This window comes from Artemia sp. Qi Xiang Cuo, chromosome 2 (assembly GCF_049724085.1).
Source record: "Artemia sp. Qi Xiang Cuo chromosome 2, ASM4972408v1, whole genome shotgun sequence".
NCBI lineage: Eukaryota > Metazoa > Arthropoda > Branchiopoda > Anostraca > Artemiidae > Artemia > Artemia sp. Qi Xiang Cuo.
The window spans coordinates 93287807-93311015 of NC_142795.1; the positions used below are offsets into that span (position 1 = coordinate 93287807).

At 35.8% G+C, this 23209-nt stretch overlaps 1 protein-coding gene across 1 annotated transcript in view; it reads left to right on the top strand.

Annotated features, from left to right (window-relative positions):
* The first annotated feature begins 1353 nt into the window (after positions 1-1353).
* The window catches only part of LOC148955824 (uncharacterized), a 162855-nt gene continuing 140999 nt past the window's right edge, over positions 1354-23209 (top strand). Inside the window, exon 1 of the mRNA XM_089104436.1 lies at positions 1354-1416. The gene's annotated coding sequence lies outside the window, so the exon portion shown is untranslated. The remainder of the gene's footprint in view (positions 1417-23209) is intronic.

Consider the following 23209-nt stretch of genomic DNA (forward strand, 5'->3'; position numbering starts at 1 on the left):
TAAGTACATTTCTTAATTTTTTACTATACTGTTAAATTTACGTACGTACTGCCTGGTTTCTAGCTAGTAACAGTTGTCTACATATTGAATAGTCTTTAAGACGTAGAAATCCAAAAAAAAAATGTTAATTTGACTACGTGTCCACGTCCCCCCCCCTTCAATTTCAATATACCTTACTTTGGTATTTCATTGAAAAAATAGTCTTTTGATAAACTGAAACAGCACAAAATTATCCCCCTACACTTTGAAAAGTACACCCCCTCCCTATTACCGTGAATAAATTTTTCTGTTAGTGTGTGATTATTCATCTTGTTTAATGAATTTTAATTTTGAAACTAAAACAGTAATACAAAGTTGAATCAATCATATTGTTCAATTTTCTAAAACAACAAACATTAACCGTGTTGCTGTTATGAAACAGCTGTTGCTGTTATGTTGCCTTGAATTTTAATAATCTTGAGAGAAGGAAATCGGGTTTCTGAAAGCTGGAACGGTGACTCATGAATGTTCTTCTTTTTTTATACCAGGAGGATATCCTTAAATTATGGTATAAATAAATACTCTCGGATGACGGTGTTCCCTTACGTGGTTGTCGGGTCATTTTAACAGGTAAACCAGATGGCAGCACCTTTTTAAATGCCATGGGGCCAATTGAACCTTATTTGCACTCATTTATTTTATTTATTTTTTCTTGTTTTTTTTTTTAATTTTGGACCTGAAAATTTGCATCCCCCTATTCCTAAGATACTAATGGGGCCATTAAAGCTTATTTTCTTGTTTTATTTTACTTTATTGACTTTGTTTTTATTTTCTAAGTGTTGGCCCTGAGAATTTAACCCTCCTTGTCCCTTAAATGCCAATGGGCTAAATATAGTTCATTTTGCTACTTTGGTTAATAATATATTTTTAAATTTATTTTACAAATTTTGGACCCAGAAATATATCCCTCGCCCTCCCTTACCTGGCTTTTATCCATGTTTATTATACTGAATAGTAAGGTACTTTTCATGATACTCAGAGCCTATTAGCATTGAAATTAACACAGTAATAAAAAGTTGAATCACTCATATTGCTCAATTTTCTAAGACTACAGACATGAACTGTGTTGCTGTTAGAATATTTATTCTTCCGACTGCTTAGAATTCAAAGAAACTTGAGAAAAACAATTTGAGTCTCTCAAAGCCGAAAACGTGATTCTAAACAAATGTTCTTTCTTTACTTTACTATTTCCGAGTTTTAAGAAACCAGCCAATCACCATTTCCCATTCTTGTCTTTCTCTTGTGCAAGCGCTCCAGATAGTTTTATTCTGTATGCCCTACGGCGTTCCACTGTTCATTGAAACAGTTGCTGTTGTTTTGTCACAGTGATTAGGTCCTGCAGCAAAGAGATGGAATAGTACTTCCATTTTTTATATAGTAAGTCATTGCTGACCTAAACTTTATACTAATCATTTGAACAGGTTAGCAAAGTACCAAGAACAGTGAGATGAAATAAGATTGTTTGAACTGGCGAAGTAGAAACTTATGCAACCGATATATATATATATATATATATATATATATATATATATATATATATATATATATATATATATATATATATATATATATATATATATATATATATTGACAGCAAAAAGCTTATGCACAAAAATTGCGCTTAATATGTCCAGCCTGTGCCTCAAGATTAAGTAAAAAAAGAAAATGATAAAGAATATATAAAGTAAAAGGAAAAAAAGTTAAAAAGAAGAACTTCTTTCTAGTGGTTTTTAGATGTATTTTAGTATGTTAATTGAAGCCAAGCGTATCTTGTGTTCTTAACACGGCTGTAAAAATGTTATAGGCTACAGATACCCCATATTAAAAACATCTAAAACATTGCGCATATAAAAAGCTATAGCATTTATACCGTTTGTGTCTCAAGTCAGAGTAAAGAAAAATACTTCTTGAAGGCATTTTAAATTTATTTCAATATTGTGATTGGAGAGTAGCGCATTTTGTGTTTTGAACAGAGCTGTTAAAATCCTACATATTGCTTCGCATTGAATCATTGTTATAGCTTATATATTATATTTATCGTTTACATTTTAGTAAATCTAAACTATTTCTAAAAACTTCCTACAACCTACGGTTTACCAGTGGGGGATCCAGGGGAGAGGGCGATGGGGGCACCCCCTAACGTCATCTAAAGTAGTGTAATTTACTTAATTAACGCAAGTTTGCGGTAATTAAACTTGCTCCTAACGCAAGTTTATCGGATCAACCTATTTTGCCACCCCCCTCCCCGAAAAAAATCCAGGATCCGCCCCTGCGGTTTACGTTGTTAAATATTTAGTGATTCATCTTTAGCCGGTTTGGATACTAACGGGTTTGGATACACATCCCTAACGGGTTTGGATACTACAGATACCAGTCGGAATCTTCCAAAGAAGGACGATCCTGAAAATTGTTACTAGGTTTGGATTAGGTTTTGTCTTCCCAGAAGTTGTTTTTGCTGGATGCTACAAAATTTTATCCTTGCAGTCTTCTACGGGGGAGGGAGGAGAGGAGGACTCCACGCTCCTCCCCCTGGCACTTACAATATTTGTTCAATAATCGTTGTTACTTCTTAAAGAGAATGTAGATTGCCTGACAGTTCATCCAAAGCACTCTGTTGAATTATGAAATTGAAGCCAAAATCGTAAAAAAGCGGGAAAGCTGCATCACATTCCAACACAAAATCATATTAGGGGCAAAATCAAACTTAAAATATAAGCTCTGTGTGACCACAGAAAGGGCTCAGTCTTGTAAGCAGACTCAAGGATGGTGATAATTTTTGGTATTTGACCCCACCCCTCTTAAAAGACAGAAAATTTATAAGTGTCAGGAATTTTGCAAAATACGAAACAATATTTACAATTTTCCTACAAAAGATCACTTTATCTAAACTCTCACTCTTTCACAAAATTGTCAACATGTCAACAATTGTCAACATGTCAAAATTGTCAACATGTCAAAATTGTCAACAATTGTCCTCTTGAAAAACTTCTGCAGGTACCAGAGAGTCTTACTTTTTGTCCCGAGATCAGGGGTAGCTTGTTTCTGATATTTTGGGCTCTATTTTGTAGATTGGACAGTGAACAGCATTTAGGCCTTCGGTCCCATGGCCTTCCCTGAATTTGCAAGATGATTCCAACTTTCCCTGCATTGTTTCGTTTTTCCAAATAAAGTGCAAATGTTCGTTTATGTGTTTTTTATAGTTGCCCCTTCTCCCCATTAAACATTATCTTCCTTTAATAGTAGGGTATAATTACAAACCTGGTATACCAACATAGAGTATTGACATCAAACGAAACTGTTCCGAAAAAACTTCCAATGTTTTGAATTTTGGGGCACATTCACAATTCCACAGCACATTTAATAGAGTTTTACGATATACTTGTCTTGAGGCGATACAAAGTATCAATTTGTACTTCTAAGTGATATGGGGAGAGGGGCTTTTGGTCCATAATTACTAATATACTGGGCTTTTTCTATAATTCTCTTATATGTTTCGTATAATTTTCATATTCTTGCATTTTTTACGAAGTTGTAACAGCCACTACCACCACCACCCCTATTTGGGACATCCCTTAAAGGAAATTCCCATATGGGTGCCTGCTTTGATGTCAACTTTATCTTTTAAAAATAAAAGGTGTTTACCTATAGTTTCCTGTAACTATTGAAAAATCCAAAAACGTTAAGTTTTTACACAAAATCAAAATATGATAAACAAATAAACAAAAATTTTTGAACAAAACTATTTATCTCTTTATAAGTTACTTCTAAACTTAGAATAAAACATATCTAAAAAAGTAATCAAATATAATTCTGAATATAATTCTAATCAAATATCATCAAATTTATTTTGATGATAATTCTTTTTAGAAATGGATAGAATGAAATAAATAAATACCGTAGTGTATTCTGCCAAAACAAAGTCAACTTACCCTATTTAGTAATAAATTACTATTATTTACAAAACAATATTCAACTCTAATAGCAGGGTAATAATGTCATTGATGCCGTACTCATTCTCCGACGGAAGTTATTAACTTAGAATAACAAATATCTAAAATGCAATTCTTTAGAAATTCATAGAACAGAAATGCTGCTAGTTGACTCTGAATTTATGTATATAATCTCTAAAATATTTGGGAATAAAAATAACGAAGATACTAATCTTTTGGTAAAACTTTTTTCTCAATGGGCAGTATAATTTTAAAGTGACCGCGTTGACCAGTCAAAATGTTCGTGGTAAAGAACTGTAAGTAAGGAATTACTCGGCCCAATAACAACTGAACCTCTAAAAAATTCAAATATGATAACAATGAATGCATTGAAGACTTTTTTTTATCCTTATACTAAATATAAAAATTCGTTAAGCTTAATATTACTCATCAAAAGGTACGAGCCTAAGAAAATTTGAGAATTCCGAAAAATGAGGTAAAATAACCCAAAAAGTCAAAGAATCCTAATGGAAATTGCATCATCAGCCTATCAAAAAACCAAACTGCTGGGGTTGTTAGGCTCCCATCTAAAAAAATGTGAAAATTGAGTTTTTTGCTAGAAGAAAGGTCACATATGCGTGTTAATTTGTTGTTTTGCTTAACTAGGGATGATCATATCGAACCAATGGTCTTAGAAGATCAGGAGAGGGCTTATTCAAAGGGAAATTAAAAGCTATAATGCTTTTAATTAGTGACTAAAAAGATTGGAGGGCAGCTAGCCCTCCCCCCCCTTACACGCCCCATCTTTCCCAAAAGTCATTCAATCAAAATTTTGAGATATCCATTTGATCCTTTATCTCATTATAGCCCTAGAAAGCGGGATGGAACCATATTTTTCCCACAGCTTACTATTTGAGATACAATCGGTCAGTCGGGTACCAAAAAAACCGTAGGCAATTTCTCTGAAAACATCTAGCAAATCCTCCTCCATTTTTCGGATTGTAAACACTTCAGAAACATACTTGACCACTGTCATCAACGTAGCTTCCAATATTCTAATTTTGGCTCGCAGACTTATCTTCCCATTCTCCCAAACTTTTTCATCTGTGAAAAAGCGCCCTGGGCCTTGGCTATTCTACTTTTAACATCTTCACTGCACCATCCGTCTTCACTAATGATAATGCCTATGTAAGTGAAGCTGTCCACTTGATCTACCCGTTACCCAGCATCACCTCTTCGCTATCACTTATTTCCAATATTGACGAATTCCTAAAAGTAATTTTTAAACATATTCTTGCATTCTGAACTCGTACATAAGACCTCTAAAAGTTCTTTCATTTTTCTAACACTTTCATCTAGGATACTTAAACAATCAGCCTAATCTAAGTCCAGGAGGGTTTTTCCTCCCGATTTGGTTCCGTGGTCTCCCATTGCCTTTCCTTTGCTCCCTAAAACAAAGTCCGTCAAAATGATCCATATGAGGTAGGATAGAACACACCCTGCTTAACTCCTGAAATAATACGAAACCATCTACTAGCCTCATTTATTTTTTCCTTAACCGCAGCAGTGTTATTCTCGTACAGAGCACTAATCACTTTAATGTATTTTTCTGGTGTACCATATACAAGGAAAGCATCTTCGCTCTAAAGCTCTTCTGTCAGCTGAATCAAACGCTCGCTCACAATCTATAAAACTGAGGACTAAAGGGTTTTTAAGGCTCAGACACTTATCGATAATTAATCTAAGGCATCAACGAATCCTCTAACGGCATCAAATCAAATATGCTCAAAAAAAAGAGAAAAAAAGGACTTCTAAGAAGCCAAAAACTTCTTAAGATTTTTTTTTTTTAAAGAGCTAAGAGAGTGACACCTTCGAGCTGATAGGATTTTGTTGTCAAGAATCGTCGTTATTCCCTCCATAGATACTACTACTACTACTACTACTAACATCTCACCGCAGCACCTAGCCGTAGATACAGCATAGATACAGCATACGTCAATGGGCCGCTGGTGACCACACAAAAGATATTCTGCGGAGATCTTCTGAGGAATGATTGAGCTAAAGCTTCAACATGCCTAAGAAAACAGCTCTGGCTACTAATAGTTACCAGTATACACAAACCCAAAGTACCTTGAATCAGTCTTTGGGGATTCTCCTTGAGACCCCTTTTGACTAGTTTTCTGCTGCACCTGAAAATCCTACCGCACCTCTGTTTGGTATCAATTACATAAGATATCTTTGGTATCTTTTAAGCACTATTCCAAGTACATATTGACCAACTTCCCTCTCTTGAGGTTCGTATTGTTAGTCAGTTTTTGATAGATCTGTCGACAGAACAGCAGAAATATATATAACGAAATACGAAAATTTGTTTTCTGCTTTGGTGGACAGTTAACTCGTCTTCTTATGGTCCAAATCCCGAGATCTGGTGTAAAAGCTGTTATTCAGCACTGAACTTAACTATAGTCGATATTTAAAAAGCATGATTTTAAAAGTCAAAAGAAAATATTTTGGTACAAGTAAGATAATATTTTCAACAAGAGAAATACAATTTTCGAAGATACGTAATTCACCGATCCCCAAAAAGGCCCCATGGCCTGTAAACTGGTAAGTGGTCTCCCATCAATTAGTTCGTGGTAACAAACTGTAAGTAAGGAGCGACCCGGCTCAATAGTAACCAAAACTCTAGAAAACGGGATTTTGATATCAATAGATACATCAAAAGAAGTAAATTTAATGCTGATTTCAAATATATAAGTTTCATCAAGTTTAGTCTTGCCCATCAAAAGTTACGCGCCAAAAAAAATTTGGCTGATTTTCGAAAAAAGGGGGAAAGACCCCTTAAAAGCTATAGAACCTTAATGAAAATCACACCATCATATTCAGCGCATCAGAGAACCCTACTGTAGTGGTTTCAAGCTCCTATCTACAAAAATGTGGAATTTTGCTTTTTTTTGCCAGAAGAAAGATCACGGATGCGTGTTTATTTCTTTTTTTTCTGCAGGGATGATCGTATCGACCCAGTGGTCCGAGAATATCGTGGGAGGGTTCATTGGAACGGAAATTAAAAGTTCTAGTGCCCTTTTTAAGTGACCAAAAAAATGGAGGGCAGCTAGGCCCCCTCCTGAGCTCATTTTTTCCCAAAGTCACCCGATCAAAATTTTGAGATAGCCCTTTTATTCAGCATGGTCGAAATATGATAACTATGTCTTTTAGGATGACTTAATCCCCCTAAGTCCCCAGGGGGAGGGCTGAAAGTTATGAACTTTACCCAGTGTTAACATATAGTATTGGTTATTGGGAAGTATACAACCGTTTTCAGGGGGGATTTTTTCTGGTAGGGGTCGGGAGTTATGTGGGAGAATCTTTCCATGAAGGAAGTTTTCATGGGGGAGGGACATTGCTATGAAGGGGATGCCGGATTTCCCAGCATTATTAGAGAAAAAGATCAGAAATTAAATATAAAAAAAAACAAGTATTTCAACTGAAAGAAAAGAGCAACATCAAATCTTAAAACGAACAGAAAATATTCCGTATATGAAAGGGGATGTCCCCTCCTCCACGCCTCACTCTTTACGCTAAAGTGTGAATTTCTCACAACTCTATTTTTTAAAACACAAAAAACTTTAGCGTAAAGAGCGAGGAGTTGATGAGGGGACAGCCCCTTTCATATACGGAATAATTTCTGTTTGTTTTAAGTTTTAACGTCGTTCCTTACTTTCAGTTAAAAAAACTTGTTTTTTTTATTTAATTGCAAAATAAGTCCTCTTGAACAACTACAGTTGAAACTCTGTATATGTATAACAAGGCTTTAATAGTCGTTTGGAAAGACGTCATGAAAGGTGGGGGCTGTTTGGATTTTAGCATTGAAAATGGAAATTTTAGTGATTTTCTTTCCAATTTTTAGAGATTTTGAAAAATATAACGTGGAAACACTGGACCATGCACATATTTGGAATTGGCAGCTCATATAGTGTCTGTGGCTGGTTAGCTACTTGATGCCAAAAGGAAAAATTATCATTGGGGGGGAGAGGAGCTCGTGGTCTAACCGGCATCTAGACGGAGCTTCTATTCGTAGACTATGACAACTACCAACAAATAATATCAATGAGTTTGAATCTAGCCAAATTGAGAACATAAAAGAAATCATAGTAGGCTAAAACGAGGTAATTTACAGACAGAGAGAAAAAAGGAAACTCAATTATTTTTGTCGAGGCCTGCCCTCCACTATCCCTTGTGCAAAAAGAGAAATATACAAACCTCAAAAACAAAAAAAAGGTGAATAACCTTTTTCTCACTTGAACAGTAATTTATCTATGTTTTGATTTAGATTTTGCTATTGAGAAGAGATCGGTTGATTTTATTGATTTATTTCAAGGGGGTGGCTAAAACTAAAAACAAAACAATCAAATCGTACACAAAAATTAAGGAATGATGGGAGCACTCAGCAGAAATTGGGACCGGGTCCGAAGGCCGAGACGACCCGAAGGCCGATACCTCTTTGTTAGTTTCATCGTTGCCATTAAGGACTTCTAGGTATAGAGTAATTGCTTATCTAAATCAATATGATTCTTTTATTTTTACAAATAGGTTTAAATTATTGCTTTCATACCTTTATGTCTTTTCATCCAGCATTGGTTCATTCCATGTTTATTCATTCCAGTCAAGACATATCTGACTAATTTGTAATAAATATCACGCATCTTGGTGATAAATTACTATTAATCCAACTATTTACACGAGTTAGAACCTCAATAAAACCCAATCAATACTCATTTAGAACCTTGAAAAGGCTTGTGGAGTCACCCACTTTCCTCTTCCTGGTCTATACTTGGAGTTAGCCACTTGTTCCTACTGAATGTGACCCTCTTCCGCACTCCACACCTCTGGATGCCCTTTATGACAAACTTTGTGCCACAATGGGTACATTCCTGCAACACATGGCATGTGCCACCTTGTGTATATGATTTTGTAAAGTTTGTGTAACCCTTCGGAAAAACTTAATGGCTACTTGCTCGAATTACAATTAACTTCCTTTCTTTTCTTCGCCTTATTATTGAGTGCTACTATAGATTCCAGCCAAATCAGCACAATGCATTGTTATTTCAAAAAAAATTATTGCCTTTAAATCTGTTACTCCAACAATGGCTCATTCCTTGTCTATTCACTCCGAACAAAACATATATGACTAGGGATAACCAGATGATGACATGTTTATGATAACCCCTTTGAAAAAAGCGATGACCGCATAGCTAATGAGATGGAGATTTAGAGACTGAATCCAACCGATTTGAGTCGGACATTGGCTTTATATAAGTAAATCATTAAATTTAAGTGACCTCTGGTGGCCTTGTCACACTAAGTCAATTTTGAAGCATAGCCCTTCTTCAGTAGTCTTTTATTAGCTTTTTATTAGTTAGTAGTGATGAAAGAGATGCTAGAAATAAAAGAGGTTACTTATAGGATGATGTTGTTAGGAGGAACTCCATTTATTTTTACCTTCGTTTGAAGGAAAACCTCTAGAAAGGTCACATTGACAAGAAAGGCACTTTGGAAATAGATTGAACTAAAAAAGGTCACGCTCATTGCGTCTTAAAGTCAAATCCCCGATTTATATTTGTTTTTATTTTATTTTAAAAAAAAATCTCGAGTGAAAAGGCTAAGGTGCATTTGGTGCATTAAGGGACACCTCCACATTAAACAGAAGAACACCTCACACAAATTTTGAAAACTTAGGTGTAAGAATCAATGCCGTATCAGGAAAAGGGGGATCTGTGGGCAACCCCCCCCCCTTCCCCCAAAAAAATAGTCCGACTCGTAAAAACGTAACAAAAGTGCATGTAAACAAATTTGCAATGTGTTTTTAAAGTTTTTTTTGTAACCCGCCCCACCAAGAAAATATCACCCCTCAAACAAAAATCCTAGATACACCCTTAATAAAATATATTTCTTGAGGCTCCAAGGACCCTGTCCCCCTAAAAACTTTCTCTTATCCTTCCCTATTAACAGTTTGTGTGCAATTTTCCATAGTAGGCTATAACACATAAACTAAATAACGTTTAAGTAAATCATCTTCGACTAATGAATCTTGCAAATAATTTTCTATAACAATCTATCACTTTTTTACGATGGATTCCATCGCTAAAAGCTTCAGTGTTGCTCCTTGGTTTCAGTTGAAAAAATTGTTTATTTATTTTAATTTCTGATCATTTTTCCAATAATACCAAGAAATCCAGCCTCCCTCCATGGAAAATTCCCTCCTTCACAAAAAATTTCTAAAAATAAAGCTCCACCTTTAAAATTTTGCCAGACAATTCCATCCTCACTGAAAACTCCCAGGGAAATTTCTTACGGACGATTCGGCCTGAAAAAATCTCCTTAGCATACTTTCTTTTGAAAAAGAGTATTTTCTGATCGATCTTCAAATCATGTTAGATTTCCCCACCCTCCGTGAAAATTTTTAACCAAAAATCCCCCACTCCCAGTGGAAGTTGGCTCCCTCGGAAAATTCCCCAATGGAGTATTTTTCCCACGAAAAATTCCCCCTTCCATGAAGAAACCCTCCAGTCAATCCCAACCCCGGTGAAAATTTCCCACTTAACACTTCTACATGTTAAATTCAGTCGACAAAGACGGAATTCTGGCAAATTCTCTCTGAGTAAAATTTCCCCTGCAAAGCTCACCTTCGTAAACTTCACTTCCCCCGGAAAATTTTCACCGTAGTAAATCTCTCCAAGCGGAAAATACCCCCCCCCCCAAAAAAAAAAGAAAAGATGTCTATAAACTCCCCAATAACAAATGCTATACGTGAACAATGGGTGAATTTTTTAACTTACATCCCTTTCCCCAGGGCCTGTGAGAGGTCACGTTACCCCCAAAGGCATAGTTATTGGACCTTTTAACTATGTTGAACAAAACGGCTATCACAAAATCTTGATACAACGAATTTAGGGGAGAAGGGGCGTGGGAGGGGGCTAGCTGTCTTCCAATCTCTTTGGTTTCTTAAAAAGGAAACTAGAACTTCCGATTTCCGATCAAATGCGCCCTCTCCCAATCTTCTAGGATCATTGGTTCATAACGATCATCCCTACGAAAAATAAATAAACAAAAAAATAAACTAACGAACAAATAAACACGAATCCGCCTTTCTTCTGACCAAAAAAAGCAAACTTCCACATTTTGTATAAAGGAGCTTGAAATCTCTACAGTAGGGTTCTCTGATATGATAAATTTGATGTTGTGGTTTTCATTAAGATCAGTCGACGTTTTGGGGGTGTTTACCCCCTTTTTGAACCCATTGTGTAAATTTTCTCAGGCCCATACCTTTTGATGGGTAAAATTAAAATAAATATCCTTCGATATATCTATTGTTATCACGACTCTATTTTTTAGTTTCGATTACTATTGAGCCGTGTCGCAGCTTACTTACAGTTTGTTACCACGAACTGTTCGCCTGCGAATATGTCAGTGATCGATGGCTGATCTATGACAATGGCAAATATATCAGTGATCGTTTGTACTGAAGAGACTAAGAAGCGTGTAATTAAGTTCCAGTGGATCTCCCCCCCACTACTTTACCATAGAGGTTTAATAATATGACCCAAAAGGCAAAAACGAGCGCATTCATTACAGTCTTTTTGGGGAAAATTACGCTTATCTCTATTAATGTAGATAAACCTGAAAGCCACTTTATGTGTCTCCTAGACTTATTAAATTCAAAATTTCATGGTATATTTTCTGTAAGATACCATCATTTTCTGGAGTTTTTCTCCTCGTTTTAATTGTGTAATTTTTCTTATGCTAGTAACTTTCGATGGGAACATTTCAGCTTCATTATATTTTACAAATTGGGACCCAGTAAAAATTGAAATTCTTTTGAATGCCTACGTTCTTTTTTCACGCCTGTTTTTAGAGTTTTCGATTACTATTGACAAGGATGGCTTTTACTTAACGTTCGTCGCCAGAAAGGATTTATTTGTATATGCTACTACAATCAAATGGAGAAATTCATGAAATTTACTATTCAAAACAGTTCTTTGAGTTTTTAACAAATTTAAAGATTAAAGAAGTTTTTTACTCTGCATTAGCTTGATGATGCTAAGAAACTTTTCTAAACAGTCTAAGACTGTTTGTGTCTCTAATATTAAAAGTCTATAGTAAATAAAAAGCTTTACAAACTTTACAAACTTTATGTATCGGTAAAATTCCCCACAAGGGTTTCAGCCCTGTGTGTGCAACCCCTTACAACTATGTTCAGTAACACGGTAGCTATTCACCCGCGCTCCACCCTTGTTGGTCAGGTGTCACTGTTAAAGGTGTACTTGAGGGTTTGGGATTAGAACAGGGACGGTCGGTTTGGGACCGAAGGTAGATTTTCTATAGAAAGGAAAAGGTAGTCATGAAAATGGTATAACTTACTATATTTTCTTCATATATTCTGGACCCAGATGTAAGGATCGATTCTTCAGCGCTGTTTCTTTACAGTTGCTCCTTTGTCGCTAAATACCCTGTGTAATAAATTTACATCTCTCTATTTCTGGCAAAAACTAAAAAGCTAAGAACAGCTTCCCTTCTAAATGGTTTCTGATTTATTCTTGAAGATTCCTTATCTACCCCCCTCCCCCTCCCCTTTCTAGTATTTTCTAAATGTTATATCATTCAATGGAGTGGAACAAGCCCGAACAGCTTCGAATCTCGACTCAGACGTGCTGGTTGATTCTGCAGTGCTGTCGAGTCTGTGCAGCTTTTAATATATCTCTTTATAAGTTATTCCTTTGTCATGAAAAACCCTTTGCAATAAATTTGCATCCCGCCATTTGTGACACAAACTAAAAAGCTAAGAGCAGCTTTCCTCCTAAATCGTTTCTAATCTATTTCTGAACAGTCCTTTATGTACCACCTTTTTAGTATTTTATATGTCATTCAATCGAGTGGAACAAGCCTTTCCTTCTCGATTTAGATTTGCCTGAACAGCTTTTCTTCTCGGCTCGGATGTGCTGTTTGATTCTGTGACGCTCTTGGTCCTGTTCAGGTCTTAACATATTTATTTATTGTTATTCCTCTGCCATTAAAAACCCTGTTCGATAAAATTACATCGCGCTATTTGTGACAAATTTTTGAAAAGCTGTGAGCAGCTTTCGTTCTGAATTTTTTTTAATCTATTCCCGAAGAGACTTTTTCTACATCCCCCTTTTTTTTTGTCATATTATTCAATAAAATGGAACAAGCTTTTTCTTCTTGACTCAGATTTTCAAAATCTGAGCAGCTTTCCTTCTCTGCTCAGATATTTTGGTTGATTATGTACAGGTCTTAATATATTTCTTTATAACTATTCCTTTGTCATAAGTTATTCCAGATGTTCTGGTTGAGTATGCAGCGCTCATGATTCTGTGGAGGTTTAATTGCATTCATTTATATTTATTTCATTGTCATCAATAACCCGGTTCTACATTACACCATTTGTGGCAAAATCAAAAAGCTAAGAGAGCCTTTCCTTTTAAATTGTTTCTAATCTATTCCTGAAGAGCCTTTTGCTACCCCCTTTCTAGTATTTTTTTTTTTTTATATATGTCATATTATTCAATCAAGTGGAAGAAGCCGGACAAAAGACTTAGCGTCAATAGCCTTCTGAGTGGCAATCATATTCCTCACGCCACCAAATATTGGAACTATTGAAACCCTATAGACACTTTCAGCTTTTGAATTCAATGTCAAATCTTTTGTTGGTTCTTGAATTCACTTTTGAAAGTCTTCAGTGGTACCAAAGTATTACCTTGGATTAAGAAAAGAATAAATATCGGTTTTTGACATCAGAACGAAGGATTACGGAGTATTCTCTTCTATACGTGGCTATATTTCAGTCACGTATATACAAGATTGAAAGCAAAGAAATAATAAAAGGCGCCTTTTCTTGGTAGAAAGCTCAATATTTGTCTTGAAGAATGCCAAAGCAAAAAAAAAACTTCGACATTGAAGCAAAACAAGAATATTTTGGGTGCAGCTGCTGAAGAGGAGGGGGAGATTGAAACTTAAATTGGCCAGTAAGTTCTTAACTTGGTCACTAAGTAAAAATTTAATCAACAGGCCCTCTATAACGCTTTCTATCAGTTTTTGGAAGTAAGCATAGAATAAATTCTTCAGACACGTATGTATAAGTTAGAAAGCAAGAAAAGGATGCAAGGTATTTTGTCTCAGTAGAGAACCGACGCCCAAACGTTTTTTTTTCAGTTCTCATAAAAAAATCTTAACTATACTTGGAAAAAAAGCAAACAGGCAAAGGTGTCGATTCCGGCAGGTTAGGGGGACGCTATATCTTAAGGTTTCCAACTTCATCACCCATTTACAGGCGTAGGCTATATAACAGTTTAATCTGAAAACTAGTGAACGCTTTCAAGTTACTTTTGGGGCAGGGCTCAAGTTATTACCAATATTTGTACTTCTTAGATATTACCATGTGACTTAAAAAACAGCGTAGTGATGACTTTATGTAGGTTTTGTCATGTTCTTGACAATAAGCACACACACACAAACACACGCACACTCACACACATAAAAAAAACAAAAAAAAACTGAAAAACAAACTGAACGATCCAGTCTCGATCCGGTCAAAAGGCTGCTGAGCCATGCGAAAAACATCACTGGACAGGCAACTTTACTGTTCATATTTCTGTTCAAATTAAAAGAAAATTCTCAAGTTTTATCTGAGTCTATTTTACCGCCGGAATAAAAGGTACACATTCATCAATTATTTCTGAGGGGGCTCCTACTGATAAACATAATGTTTTCTTTCCATAAGAATGACTTCGTTTGATTTCAAAGATGGCAAGCGCTTTGTTTCCGGCCTTTATCCGTTTCCGCGGTTTACCCGCTTTTTGCCCAAAATATCTGCATGACCGGAGGCTATTTAACAGTCCATTATCATGAGCTGGGAGGTAGGGGCTAAGCCATGAAACGATGTAAATGAGGTCCCATTTCTTTATGTTTATTCTTTGCTCCCATAATGGTCATATAGATAGAATAATGTATTTGCTTCCTAAAATGAACACAACTTCATGAATATTCATCCAAATTTTATTTAAAAAGAAGTACAGCAGTGAAAAATAAACTAGTTAAAGTATTTGATTGCGTTAAATTTCTGATTGCGAAGCAGCCGATTGGTTAGTGCTCCAGACTTGAAATCTTGAGGTAAGGGGTTCGAGTCCTGGTGACGCTGGTTATTTTGTTTGGAACGGGGGTCAATGGTATGACTCTGTAAGCTCAGCCAGAGTCGACCCAGCTCTAAATGAGGACCTGGGGAAATCTTGGGGAAAAACATGGAAAGGGTCGGGTGATTTACCCCAAACCACACATTGCACTCCCAACCAAAGGCACCCAATCTGGAGACCGGTACTTGCGAAACGCAGGCCATTGGTCAAACTTTGTTAAAAACAAAGTTTAAGTTTTCCCCTTTCCAGAGAAATGAGTTGAGTCTTTATCCCCCCTTTATCCTCCTTCTGACCCTAATTCTTATTCCTCCAAGCTTATATCTAGTTTTATGTTTGTGCAGCTGGTTGATAGTTTGTTTTAATGGAATTAGAATTAAAGAGTTATTCTAATAAAAGTAAATTAAAATTACAATTTGAAACGAACATATTTTATTTTATGTATGGGAAGGACTGCCGTCCAATTATCCTCTGTAACCCAAAGTTTCACTATTGATATTCTGAAGGTATTTTAAAGCGCAACAACCATAGTTGGACCGTAATTACAAGTTTTCGATTTGCCGGATACCCATTGCTTTTCAAATATATGTTTCAAGGCATTTTAACAGACAATACTATCATTTAAAGCAAATACAGATAACTTTTTTTTACTATTATTTTACATTTGAGCAATTAACCTTTAAGTAATAATAATAAAAAAAAAAATCAAACTTTAGTGTATCAGGAGATCTAGAAGAGGGGCAACCCCTTCATGACAACATAACAGTAATTATCATTTCACTGTGGCTCGATCTCTTTCGTTACATCACAAGAGCTTTGAGGTCCCTTCTAATGAGGCCTCTTCTGATGCTCTACGATTTCCGTTCATTTTTTTAATGACGTACGAAAGGATCATCTTCTCTGGCCTTCTCCGCAAAAATACGAAACGTTCTTAAAAAAGTTAAGCTTCTTGGTGCTCGCATCAGCATATTTTTGGTACCCCCCCCCCCCTAATAAATATTTTTACCCATTTTTTTTCATTACATTTATTTCATAAATAATACTTTAACGTGAATATAGCATTTTTTTTCCCTGGCCACACTGCCTTTTCTATGACGAAATCAATTAGAGTTCCAAATAGGGATAGGTTACTTCAGTAGGGATCGTAGAGTTAGTAACTCTACTGATGATGATGACCGACTGTGTCATCGAAATATTTAGAGCTTTGTTTATACTTTTGTTTCACTGTCTAATAAAAGGACCTATCCCTATTTGGAACTCTTATTGATTTAACGTGAATAGGAAGTCTTTTTTGTTTCATTGGTATAACCTAAATTCTACTTTGCGGGGGAGGGGGAAAACCCCATATTATTGTCATTATGCTTATTATACAGTGACAGTTACTTAAAATAATATTTCATTTTAGTGGTACGCGATGTAGAGATTTCTAGAGCCCCCTCCGTGGCTACCACACTGAACATATCAACTTTTATGGTGTTTTAGCTAATAGTTGCTAGTGTAGCCTGTTGAAGGTATACTGGAACCCATTCCCACTATATATATATATATATATATATATATATATATATATATATATATATATATATATATATATATATATATATATATATATATATATATATATATATATATATATATATATATACATACAGATCTATATACGGATATATAAGATAATTTAGTATTTATGTTGCCAGAAGCCCTTGTCGAAAGTTTGTTGGGTCCCTCCTCAAAAGGAGTTTCGCTACCCCCCTCTCAAGGTTCATACCTTTAAATCACTTCTTGTTTTGCTCTCTGCAGTCAATACTTGTCCTTGTTTATGATACTTCAGAGAAAAGGGAATTACTATCCCCTATTTACTAATCCCTGTGCAATTTGTGGGATAAAAGAACTGAAGAATAGTCGTAAATAATACAACATGAAAGCAGACTCTTAGACTATTATAGCCATGGCTTTGTTGCCACTAAATTTTGTATGACATGACGTTGGTGAACTAAAAAAGGATCACTTATAACAAATAACTATGAACAAAAGAGTGCAATAAGGTAGGGAAAAGATAGATATAATCAAGATTGGAGGTTTATAGATTTGCCCTGCTCTCATAAAAGATAAATATTACCACTTAGAAATGTTATTTGGCTCAAAGGAAATGCAGCCTTTTATCGTTGCTTGGAGAAACTTGAGCGCTTCCCCAAATAGCACAGCCTTTAAGCAAATAATATTAAACACACCTCAAAGTCATGTGGTACATAAGCTTTCTAAAAGTTAGAGAAAGAGAGCTTATTCTTCCTGTAAGTAATATCATGATTAGGGTTGATTCGACACATTTTTTTTACCTAGCCAATTTCTTATAAGCCCATTATGACTGCAATTAAATAAAGTGCCATGTCAACCGACAAATGCCAATTATGGTACCGTCTTCATAATTAGCAGGTGGGTAGTAAGACTAGGGCTGGGTCAAACCTTTCTAAAGATATTTTTTCAAGGGGTTCTTTGAAATGACTAGAGAGCATCGTGCCAGATGCAGCACTGCCACTTATGAAGCTAAGGGGCCTAAAAAATGTTTTGGTACTTATTTAGAATCTGGTAGTAACGCGAGAAAGACTGCATCGAGAAAGACCGTGATGCTACATGAAAAACAGGTTTTATTGCAGTTGCGCTTAATGGTAAACAGTGCTATAGACTGTCGAAGGAATGAAGTGATTGAGACCCGTAAAGCGGGTAATTGCTATCTAAATTGATCGAAGAGCGGGGTTTCTCGTTGAATTTACAATATTTAAACTGTTGTTTTTTGGGGTTTAGGGGGGGAAGGTACCTAGGTTAGGTTAAGTATTTAATATATGCTATGTTTTACCCCCCCCACTCCCCTAATGTGCAAATATATAGCCCAAATTTGTTTTTAAACTATTCAATATTCATTCTATTTTATTTTTTTTATTAGCATTAATCAAAATTGACTTCTTTCGTGTGTACCATTAAGCGCAACAGTACCCAGGTTTTTTCTGGCTTGTGAGGTGTTGCTCACTCCGTGACAAAGATTAAAACTTTAGTTTTTAGGGGTTGCGGGGATAAAAAAAATGTACCTAGGTTAGGTTACGTATTTAATATATGCTATGCTTTACCCCCCCCCCCTATTGTGCAAATATATAGCCCAAATTTGTTTCTGAACTATTATATTATCATCCTATTTTGTTTTATTTCATTATCATTAACGAAACTTCACTTCTCGCGTGACTACCGGCTTCTAAAAAAGTACCAAAGTTTTTAGTAACTATTCAAAGGGTAGTCAGTCGAGGTATGCAAGAACCAATTTAGTCTGCTTTCTTATCTTAGTGCTCTATCTGGTGCCAGTAAAATGCACGTCGGCGTTACATCCAGAGTTGAAGGCTTGTCAGACCCGGTTTGGATGATCTTACCAAATTGTTTATAAATTGTTTAATATGAATACCGTTTCAGAGACACTGGTTTTCAGTTCTTTGGCCCGTTAATATGTATGGAGACAGCTCCTTCTTTTCGCGTTTTTTCCTGATACTAAGAGTCACCTTTGGCTCTTGAATTGCTTAAATAATAACTAAACCATCTAATAGAATTACCCGATACTTATCTATACCCGATACTTATTTATACCCGATATTTATATACCTGATTTTATTTTTCTGCTGCACTGCACTGTGTCGTAGCATATTCATAAGGTTCCATGGCCAGGAAAAAAACAGGGGGAAAATTTTATTTGAATTAGTTTCTCTTTGCCACCTCAATTTTGCACGTGGAGATGTTCCTTGGGAAATTTTCAACAGATTTGGATTTATGATAAAAATTTTCAAAGAAGGGGGTGTCATCTGGAGTGATCAGAAAAACGTTTAGAAATTAAAGTTTTTTTCAAATCAAAGTATACTAAGGATAATTTTTCAGGCTGAATCGTCCGCAAGAAATTTTACAGAGGGGGAGCAGGATTTTCAGCAAGGATGAAATTGTCCGGAGGGAATTTTAAGGGGGATGGGGGTATTTTATGTGGGAGGAAATTTCCACAAAAGTGTTTTTCGTGAGGGTAAAAAATTTTTCTTGGTGGGCGAGCCCAATTTACCAACAATATTTAAAGAACAATCGAAATTAAATTTAGTAAATAAAAAAGTTTTTTCAACTGAAAGTAAGGAGCAATATTAAAACTAAAAACGAACAGAAATTAATCCGTATATGAATAATTTGCCCCCCTCCTCAATGCGTTGCTCTTCTCGCTGAGATTCTTAGCATTTTTAAAAAGCTTCGTATTCTTTTTAAACGGCCCTTGTGTTTCAAGATTCGCTCTTAAAAACTGGGACAAACTGTTAAACTTTAGCGCAAAGAGCAAGGTATTGATGAGGGGTACAACTACTTCGCATGCAGAATAATTTCTGTAAGTTTTGTGTTTTAATATTGCTGCTTATTTTCAATTAAAAAACTTGTAATTTTTAACTAATATTTAAGTAAAGCCAGGGGTGGATCCAGGATTTTTTTTATGGGGGGGGGGGCAAAATAGGTTGATCCGATGAAAAAAATTTGGGGGGGGGGCAAAACAGGTTGATCTGATAAACTTGCGGTAGGAGCAAGTTTAATAAACGCAAACTTGCGTTAATTAAGTAAATTAAACAACTTTAGACTATGCTAGGGGGAGGGGGGCGCCCCCTTGCCCCCTTTGGATCTGCCACTGAGTAAAGCCAACCTCACACCTACTTTGCAATGATGAAAACTAGTCATTTGTTTTTGTGTATAGCCAAAGTCGGCATTGAAAATTACACGTTTTTAAGGTCATTTGATAAAATTGAAGAGAGGACCTTAAAGTTGTAAAATAAGCCTGTAAAATAAGCCTGTCAGAAACTGTAGCTTTTTAGTTTTGCCATCTAAGAAAACTTTTTCCAATGATATAACTAAGGGGCTCTGAACCAATTTTCTCGTGTAGACTGGATACATTCTGGCAAAGAGGTGACGACCAAGGAACCGACCAAAAACTGGATGGAGGCCCAAATCAATACAACTTGGGTTCATAAACCCAAACCCTAACCTTTGCATCTTCAGCCAAGGATCTCAAAAATCGATTTGATTTTGGGGAGAATTTCTTGGGCGAGAGTGTCGTAAATGCAGGAAAACAAAGGGTAATTGTAGATAAATATGTGTTGGAGTGGAGAAAAAAAAATACACCGAAGCTTCAACGGGGTGGGTCTTTTTACTAATTTCTCTGCCCGTATACTTGTCTTGTTAAGGTAACTATACCACCTGGGCACTATTAATATCACAAAAATAAATGAAGATTCTGAGAAAGAAATTTTAACTCAAGCCATGGTTAAAAAAACTAGTGAAAATTAAAAATTGAATAAAAATAATTAGCTAAGGAATAAAGTTAGGCTTTATGCCTAGCTTTAGGCCTAAAACATAACTTTAGGCCTAGAACATAAACGCGTACTTTGTTACACTCCTTTTTGAAAACAGAAACCGTGACAATCCTTGTTGGCCACACAAGAGGCAGAGCTGGAGGGAAGATTGGAGATACGAAGATATCTTACATCTTTGGTAGACAGTCTGTAGTCCCTTGTTTTAACCTTCCAAGTTTTTAGTTGTTGTTTTTTTATGTCAATTGCTAGAACGGCGTATGATATGCAGATGGTTGACAGACTTTCGTATAAAACCTACGGAAACAAATTTAACAACGGTTTGCTGCTTGGATGACACACCCCACTGAATATATTAAGTTTTTTAGTTAATTTGTTATAAAAAATTATATTTTTGACTGACAATTAGAACATACAACAGCAGAAAGCATGTCGTATTTAATAGGAAATTTTGAGGTTGACGAGAAAGTTTTTAGTTTAGAATTAATATAGCCTGATCATACTTTATATGGACTGCCACAAGGGTGGGGATGGGTGTTTTAGATTCTCTAGTGGCTTTCATTAGGAGTAGTTGGAAAATAAGAACATCTATTATTATAAAGCATGTCAGGTATAATAGCCTATTATATTTTATTACGGTTTTAGGACTCGGGTAAACATTTGGGGATGGAATATAACCCCTAACCAAGAGCGGATCCAGAATTTTTTTTGGGGGGGGGGGTTTACTAATTTTCGACTCGGTTCTCGACTAATTTTACTAATTTTTACTAAGGTTTTACGAGTTTTAGACTCGGTCAAAACTTTTGGGGGGGGGTCAAATCGGGTCCCCCCCTGGATACGGCCTTGCCCCTAACCCTGCCCCTGAATACGGCCTTGATGTCAAACAGCAGTTAATCAGACACATTAAATGGGGCAAAATTTTTTTTGGGTTCACTCGAATTCTACTGAGTGGAATATTTGTATTTATTCGCTTGGCATTCATTGTGCTACCAGAAATTAAAATACCACCATTATGGATGCACACCCTTCTTTAAGACGAAAAGAACATTTCTAAAGAAGCAGTCTTTAAATATCTGTTTGCTTGGATTTTCAAGACCAATTCAAGAGTCAGAGAGTAATTTTTTATTGGGGGGGGCTCAAACCTGTTACCCCCTTCTACCTGGCTGGATACGCCTCTGGCTCAAACCGCCGAGAAGCGGAGGGACTACTTGTAAAAATCGTGCAACCCAAAAACTGTGCGTTCTTCTTACAGGCTTAAAATTCACCACGAGAGAACCAATCAAGAAAATTCAACTTTTTTTTCTTTAACCAACTTGTATCTAACAAAAGAGTGCTTAAAAAGAGTCAGATTTTAAAAAATAATTGAGGGTTATTTGTCTCTCGAGCAATAAGGAATGATGTGACTGGCTTACGAAACTGCGTCACAGGCATAAACCAATTAAGCTAAAGGACATTTTTACCACATAATTAAAGATAAGTAATTCTTTTTTTTTTGCTTGCTAAAACCCAGTTATAAGTGACCATGAATTATCTTTCCAACGATTAAAAACAAAATTTTAGAACGACCGTTCTTAGAACAGACAAAAATCTTAGAACAACAACTGATACGCCTTGTAGAGCATAGTTATCATCCAGATAAAACTCCACTCATTCATTAATAAGACAGTTTTTTGGCCTAAAAAATAACAAATAGATCATTCCTCATGACATATTCCGACGGGCGGAAATATCAAAACTATTGTTTTTTATCAGATCGCTACGTCAACATAGGCATAGCATTCTCTAATTAAGAAGATTTGGTATCCAATATTCCTCTGTCCCTTGACATTATCTAATTCGTTAGAAGAATATGTCACACTGTGTAGATCTCTGCGAAAAAACCTCAAGTTGACAAGTTTTCATTTTTGAAGCTCACTGCTAAATGCCTATGCAAAAGTGCGGCTTCACTGATGGTTTTACCATAGCCGCGACTGAGAAATAAAAGGGGTTTACATCGAATAGCCATATCACTTTTTATATAGCCTAAGATTCGTGATTATCTGTAACACATATACGCTATATTGTCACCAGGACCGTATACCTTCGAGGTAACTGTTTGAACCCCCCGGAAAATTTTGTCTCATCTGTAAAACAGTAAGAAAAACAGATATAAACAAAAAAAAAAAAGATCGGACCAACCCCCCACCCTACTACCCGAACAAAAATAGCCCCGAACAAAAATCCTGGATATGGTCCTTATTGTCACTAATGTATTACCTAATTTTTGGGCTCAAGACCAGTGCCTAACCTTTTCTTCCCTTCAATAATTAGGAAAGACTTAATTATTTCTTTTCTTTATCACCACAAAATATATTCTTATATATACAGAACAATGTATGGAGAAGATGCTACTAGATTAAATAAAAAAGAACAAGTTTTTCAACTGAAAGTAAGGAGCAACATTAAAACTTAAAACGAACAGAAGCTATCACGTATATGAGGGGTTCGCCCCCCCGTCAGCAACTCACTCTTTAAGTTAAAGTTTTAATTTTGCTCGAATCACAAACCCCTCAATAACAACTACTGTTTAATTAGAATAGAAAGGTCTTTTGAAAGTACTCGAAAAAACTTTAGCGTGAAAAGCGAGGTATTCACTAGGGGCGAACCCCCTTACATACGTAATAATATTTGTTCGTTT